Source organism: Chrysochloris asiatica, unplaced genomic scaffold (genome assembly GCF_000296735.1).
Source record: "Chrysochloris asiatica unplaced genomic scaffold, ChrAsi1.0 scaffold00261, whole genome shotgun sequence".
Lineage (NCBI taxonomy): Eukaryota > Metazoa > Chordata > Mammalia > Afrosoricida > Chrysochloridae > Chrysochloris > Chrysochloris asiatica.
Window position 1 is genome coordinate 630,217 of NW_006408779.1, and position 6,000 is coordinate 636,216.

The 6,000-nt window shown below is 49.0% G+C and overlaps 1 protein-coding gene and 1 pseudogene across 1 annotated transcript in view; both read right to left on the bottom strand.

The window, feature by feature from the left end:
* TMEM132D (transmembrane protein 132D) overlaps positions 1-6,000 on the bottom strand; it is a 745,873-nt gene that overhangs the window by 225,866 nt on the left and 514,007 nt on the right. The gene's annotated exons all lie outside the window — the stretch shown is intronic.
* LOC102838914 overlaps positions 774-6,000 on the bottom strand; it is a 12,151-nt pseudogene continuing 6,924 nt past the window's right edge.

Genomic DNA, 6,000 nt, shown 5'->3' on the forward strand with positions numbered 1-6,000 from the left:
GAGAGTGTTTTGGGGACACTGTTCATTAGCAAAACGTCATGGACAAAAATAAAAACCGCAGTATCCTGCTGCCATGCCAACTACAGAACGTACCCATAAGCAGACTGACCCCATGTACCCAGAATGAAACAGTGCCTGGGCGTGCACCGGCCTCACAACTGCTGCTGTCTCTGAGCCCACTGTTGTAGCCGCTGGGTCAGTGCATCTTACTGGAGGCCCGCCTCTATTTCACTGACCCTCCTGATAACATGAGGCAAACTCCCACCATCCTCACTCTGACGATCATTCTGGCTGCACTTCTTCCAACACAGACTTGTTAGTTATTCTGGCAGCCTGTTGTACTTTCAATATTCTCCTCCAACACCATAACTCAAATGCATCAATTCTTCTAAGATCTTCCTTATCTGTTGTCCAGCTTTCGCATTGATATGAGGGAACTGAAAATGCCATGGTTTGTGTCAAATGTACCTTAGTCCTCAAAATCTTTGCTTTTTGACACTTGAAAGAAGTCTTTTGCTGCAGAATTTCCCAATGCATTCTGTGGTTTGAGTTTCTGACCGCTGCTTCCATGGGTCCTAAACATGGATCCAAGCAAAAGGAAACCCTTGACAATTTCAACCCACACAGCACTGCTCCTTAGGGTTTCCTAGGCAGACTGCTGCATCTTTCTTCCATGCAGATGCTGCTGGATTTGAACCACCAACCTTCTGGTGGGCACTGGGCTGGGGCCTCATACCGGGAGGTGGACCCGTCATGTCTGGAGGGGGTGTCCCTCAGCCCATAGGTGGTGGAGGACCTGCACGGCTAGGTGGGCACTGGGCCGGGGCCTCATACCAGGAGGTGGACCCGTCATGTCTGGGGGGATGTCCCTCAGCCCATAGGTGGTGGAGGGCCTGCACGGCCAGGTGGGCACTGGGTTGGGGCCTCATACCAGGAGGTGGACCCGTCATATCTGGAGGGGATGTCCCTCAGCCCATAGGTGGTAGAGGACCTGCACGGCCAGGTGGGCACTGGTTTGGGGCCCCTGCTATGCTGGCTGTGGCTGCAACGTCAGGAGCTGCAGCAATGCCTCTTCCTTGTGGGGTCATCACCTGTTGGGAAGGCCCAGCAAATCCTGCAGGAGCCTGGGGCATTGGAACACCAGCTGGAATGCCTCTGCCCACACCCTACCGATCCCTGGACCCCCAGAAGCTCCAGCAAGTGGTACCCGGTCAATGCCAGGATCTTCAGAAGGAGGTCCCTCGACAGTCATCGAGACCAAGCTCTCTCCTTGCAGCAGCACCAGACCCAGGACTCGCTGTTCGTCCCTTTCTGCTGGTTTTGACTTCTTTGGCTAAATCGTCCTGAATTCATCAAGGTCACAGAGGATCAAGTTCATGGGCTTGTCAAAAGCCTTCTGAGTGCCGATGCAGATTCCGCCATGTTGCAGGATGCACTCATCCTGTAAGTCACGGCTGCAGCATTCTGCTGCTCCTGCTGATGACAGTCATGGTGGTGGTTCTCATGGCTCAGATGATCGCCGGATTCACCTCTGCAGAGGCCTAGACGCTACTCAAGATCCAATTCCCGCCGCTGCCACCAGAAATCACCACTAGCATCTTGACCAAGATCTTGCCAACATCTCAAGGGCAGACCTGGCTGCCTCCCAAGTGGTCCAGAGACCCGCAGCACTGATCTTGTTGAGAACAGGTTAGAAAACCTACTGTCAGAGTCACCCACACAACAACAACCACTTGTCACTGTGTCAAAACAGCTCCAGGTGACCCCGCATGGGCCGGAGTGGAACGATGCGCCTCAGACTCTCCACAGGGGCTTTCCCCAAAGCAGATCACCAGAGTTATTGTCTAAGGCAGCTCTGGGTGGACTTAAATCTCCACGCACGTAGATGGCAGCCAATTGGGTTAACTGTTTGCAGAATCTGCATTTTAACCTGATCCCAGGTAATCCGCATGCACAGCCTGAGAGGCACCAAGCAAAACATTCCTGTATTCTCTAGCTTCCTTGGCTGCGTGTTCTCTGACCTCCATTTTAAAACAGAACACCTTCATTTTTAAATTATGAGACCATGAAAAGGCTTTTCAGTCTGCTGGATTTGAGTCAACCAGCATTCTCACAACAGAATATGTTTGCATATGAATACCATCTAAAATAGCTGCCTTCCTGTCAAATTGTCTGTAATGCATGGACATCTCTGCAGCCAGAGTCCTGGACCCCAGCACCCTGGTGACCATTTTTCATTGACAAACTCCTCAGATACCCTTGACTGTAGACGTACCAGGACCTTCAGGGACCAAGAGGTTTGATAGTTTGTTGCTTCCAATGTCCGAGCAACAGACTACTCATTTACCTCCTGCCTACCAGCAGGCCCAGTCACTGCTGTCTGGACTTTCTGGTTGAGATTTCAGAGAAGGAGATTGAACCCCATCCCTTCCTTGAAATAGGTTTCAGAGAAGGAGATTGAACCCCAATCCCTTCCTTGAAATATGCAGTGAGAATTAGTAGGAGACATGAACCCAATTCCCTGAGCTTTGACAAGGGAATGAGGAGACCAGATGAATTGCTAAAAATGGTCTCTCTGTCTTAGCTTCAAATTTAATAATTTATAGGCTGAATTGTTTGCAGGGAAGGCAAACAATATCTTCTCTTGCATATTTTATGGCTATGTGTTAAGAAGTAGCAACAAGCAGGCCACCAAGTCTCCAGTGCATGCTTAACTGAGTCCTCCGAGAGCAGAGCTTCATTAAGGGCCCAAGATGGACCCTGCACATGGCTCCAGAGGATCCGCAGTCAGAGTGGGCCTCGGACGCTCCTAAGTGGTCTCCCATGGAGACTATCTCTGTGTTGCTCAGAGCTATCCTGACGTCTTATTGACAAAGTGGCCACTCAGCATAAACCCGTTCTAGAAAATTCACTGTGGCACAGGGCTGAGAACAACAGATTTATGGAAAGAAAGTGAGCGCACCTAATTCTCACAGACCTGCTAGGTGCAATGAGGAGCAACCTATGACAACAGGATGGGCACAGAGCCTGGTGCTAGGAGACCAAGCAACATGGACATCAGTGTGAGCGAGAAGGCTGGTACTAACACTCATGCTAATAAGGCTACTGTTAATGGGCACACACAGAGTCTACACTAGAACAGCCAATCACACCAACCCCAATACTGACAGTGACACTCACACTTGTACAATACCAGAACTAGGCCTGCCCCCCACACGAATTCACTCACACACACACTAGCTCTGACACTCACACTAACACACTCATACCTGTACTAGCACTGACTCACACACTACCACACTCACACCACTACTAGCTCGGACTCACTAACACACTATCACTAATGTATGGTGGTTACGATTCGGGCTGCTAATCCCAACATGAGAAGTTTGAAACTACCAGCTGTCCCATTGGAGAATGATGAGACTTGTTGTTAGGTGCCATGGAGTCGGTACTGACCCATAGCAACCCTACACACAACAGAACGGAACTCTGCCTGATACTGGGCCAACCTCATAAGTGTTGCTACACTTGAGCCCATATAGCCTGGGAAACCCTATGCAGGGTTGCCCTGAGCGGAATTGACTTCACGGCACATAAGCACCATTAATAATCGTTCTGACACGTGCACCAATGCACCAACAAAAGGAGTCACTCTGACACTCACACCAGCACTACCTGCAATGCGACCATTAATGCTAACCCCGCCAATGCTCCTCATGGAAACACCGTGCGCAGCTGATTCTACAGCTGATATCAGCTCCTCTATAAATGGGCAGTATCAGCAAGCCACAGCCTGACTCAGTGCTGTCTTTAACCACAGCACACATACTGGCTCTGTCACTATCGCTGACATTAACACTACTGTCACTCCTAAAGGTAACATAACAACATCCAGCACGGAATGAGCCCAGGCGATACGTCAGGCACTGTTCTAAGGGGTTAAGATTTCCTGGTTTAATTCTGGAAACACCCCTTAGAGGTACAAAGTACTACTGAGTTCCCTCTAGCTGAAGGAAGCGACGTGGAGAATGGCTCAGCTACTTCTTCAGGGTCAACTGGCTGATGAATAGCGGAGTGAAGACATGAAAAGAGACACTGTCCTGACATCTGCCCTTCAGTGCTTCTCCTAGTAGGGGATGGAGTTGGTACGAGCATACAAGGATGAGTTTCTTAGAAACTAGGCCCATTCCTGACTCACTGGGTGTTACAATGGTAATGCTCTTGGAGGTTAACTGAAAGACTGGAGGTTGGAGTCTATGGAGAGGTGACTTGGCAGCAAAGCCCTACCACCCCACCCCCCAGAAATCGTCCACTGAAGACTTGATAAAGCACAGTTCCACCCAAAACACATGAGGTCTCCAGCAAACGGTGGGGTGATTCATTGATTGGGACCGTTTCCATCAGCGGTATCACTACCCCCTAATGTATCATGATTCCACCTCCAGGTCCCAACCCCACCACGGCCTGCAGTGCTGGACCAAAGAGAATGTGTATAATAGGGGCATTACTGTTCCTTTCCAATATGCAAGAAGCCCAAAACTCCCAAGCCAAACAAGGCTGTAGGAACTGACGGAATGCCAACTGAGATAAGTCCACAAGTGCGTGGCTGGAAGCACTCACAAGAAATCTGCAACCTCGCCAGCTGCCTGGAAGCAATGTCTGTTTTTGTCCATTCTAAAGAAATGTGATGTAACAGCAGGCAGAACTCAGTGAGCAGCAGCCGTGAAATCACACACAAGTAAAGTTTTCCTGAGGATAATGAAAAACTGGCTGTGGTATAGAATGATAGGGAACTCAGAAATTCAAACGGAATTCAGTAACATCAGCCCAGAACTCAGAGCAGACATCCACCTCACTCCCAAACAGAAATGTTCTCTTGCTAATAGGATCATCATTCAAAATCTGTATTTAAAAAGCAACCATGTTTTTCATGACCGTGTCTTCCTCTTCAACAAGGCAGGATCCCAAAACAAATGGAACGGCTGAATCCTGAAGTGGCTCTGTGGTGCTGCACATCTTTTCAGTAACAAGCAGTGACCGTTCCGCCGTGGATCAGGCGATGCACCTCACAGAGTGCTGGCTGCAAAGAAATACAGAGTCTGGTCTCTGAGCTGGAGTTGTAGCTATTATTGTCAATTCCAGCTGCTGCTGGGACTCATGAGGAGGTTTCATCCTAGCTGATTGTTGATTTCCTCCTCTCGTCTCTGGAAGAACTGGGAAAACATACTCCGAACATGAAAGGAGACCTGTTACAACCACCTGCCTTGCTTGAAATACTTGTGGCCCTGAAGCTCAACTCCTTGACCCACTTGGTTGATAAAATGGTTGAAACCAGTTGGCTCGGGAATGACAGCTTTGTGATTTGCCCTTGAATCCCTGAGAGGAAACGGCTAGAGTCTCTCAAGCCCTATGTTATTCCTCAGAATCCTTGCTGTGAGGTTCTGGGATGGACTTGGTGGGGAAGCTGGAAGGGCTCCCTAGAGAAGGACTGTGAGAAGCAAGGGCAGAATGCATGGTCTACTAGGCTTCTGTGGTCAGTGGAACACAGATAAGGCCTGTAAAAAGATACCATGACAGACACCATCAGGCCAACTTGGAAACACAACATGGAATGACCACATAATCTAAGAGTTCATTTATATGCAATGTTCCGAAAAGGCAAGTCTTTAGATAGAACCACCCCCTGCCTGTCAGCATGTCATACTGTGGTGGCTGCGTGCAGCTGGGATGCTAAAAGCTATGCCACCGGTCTGTATTTTAAATCCCAATGGGATCATCCAGGGAAGACAGGTTTCCACGGAGCTTCCATACAAAGAAAGACAAGAAAGATCTGTTGATTAACTTTAAAAAAACAAAATAAAAAACCAGGAAGTCAAAACCTATGTGTCACAGTAGAACTCATTCCCATAGAGTGCTGGGAGATGAGCCCCAGGTTAGAAGACACTCAGAACACACAGTGGTCAGGACAGAACACTGTCCCATAGAGTGCTGGGAGAT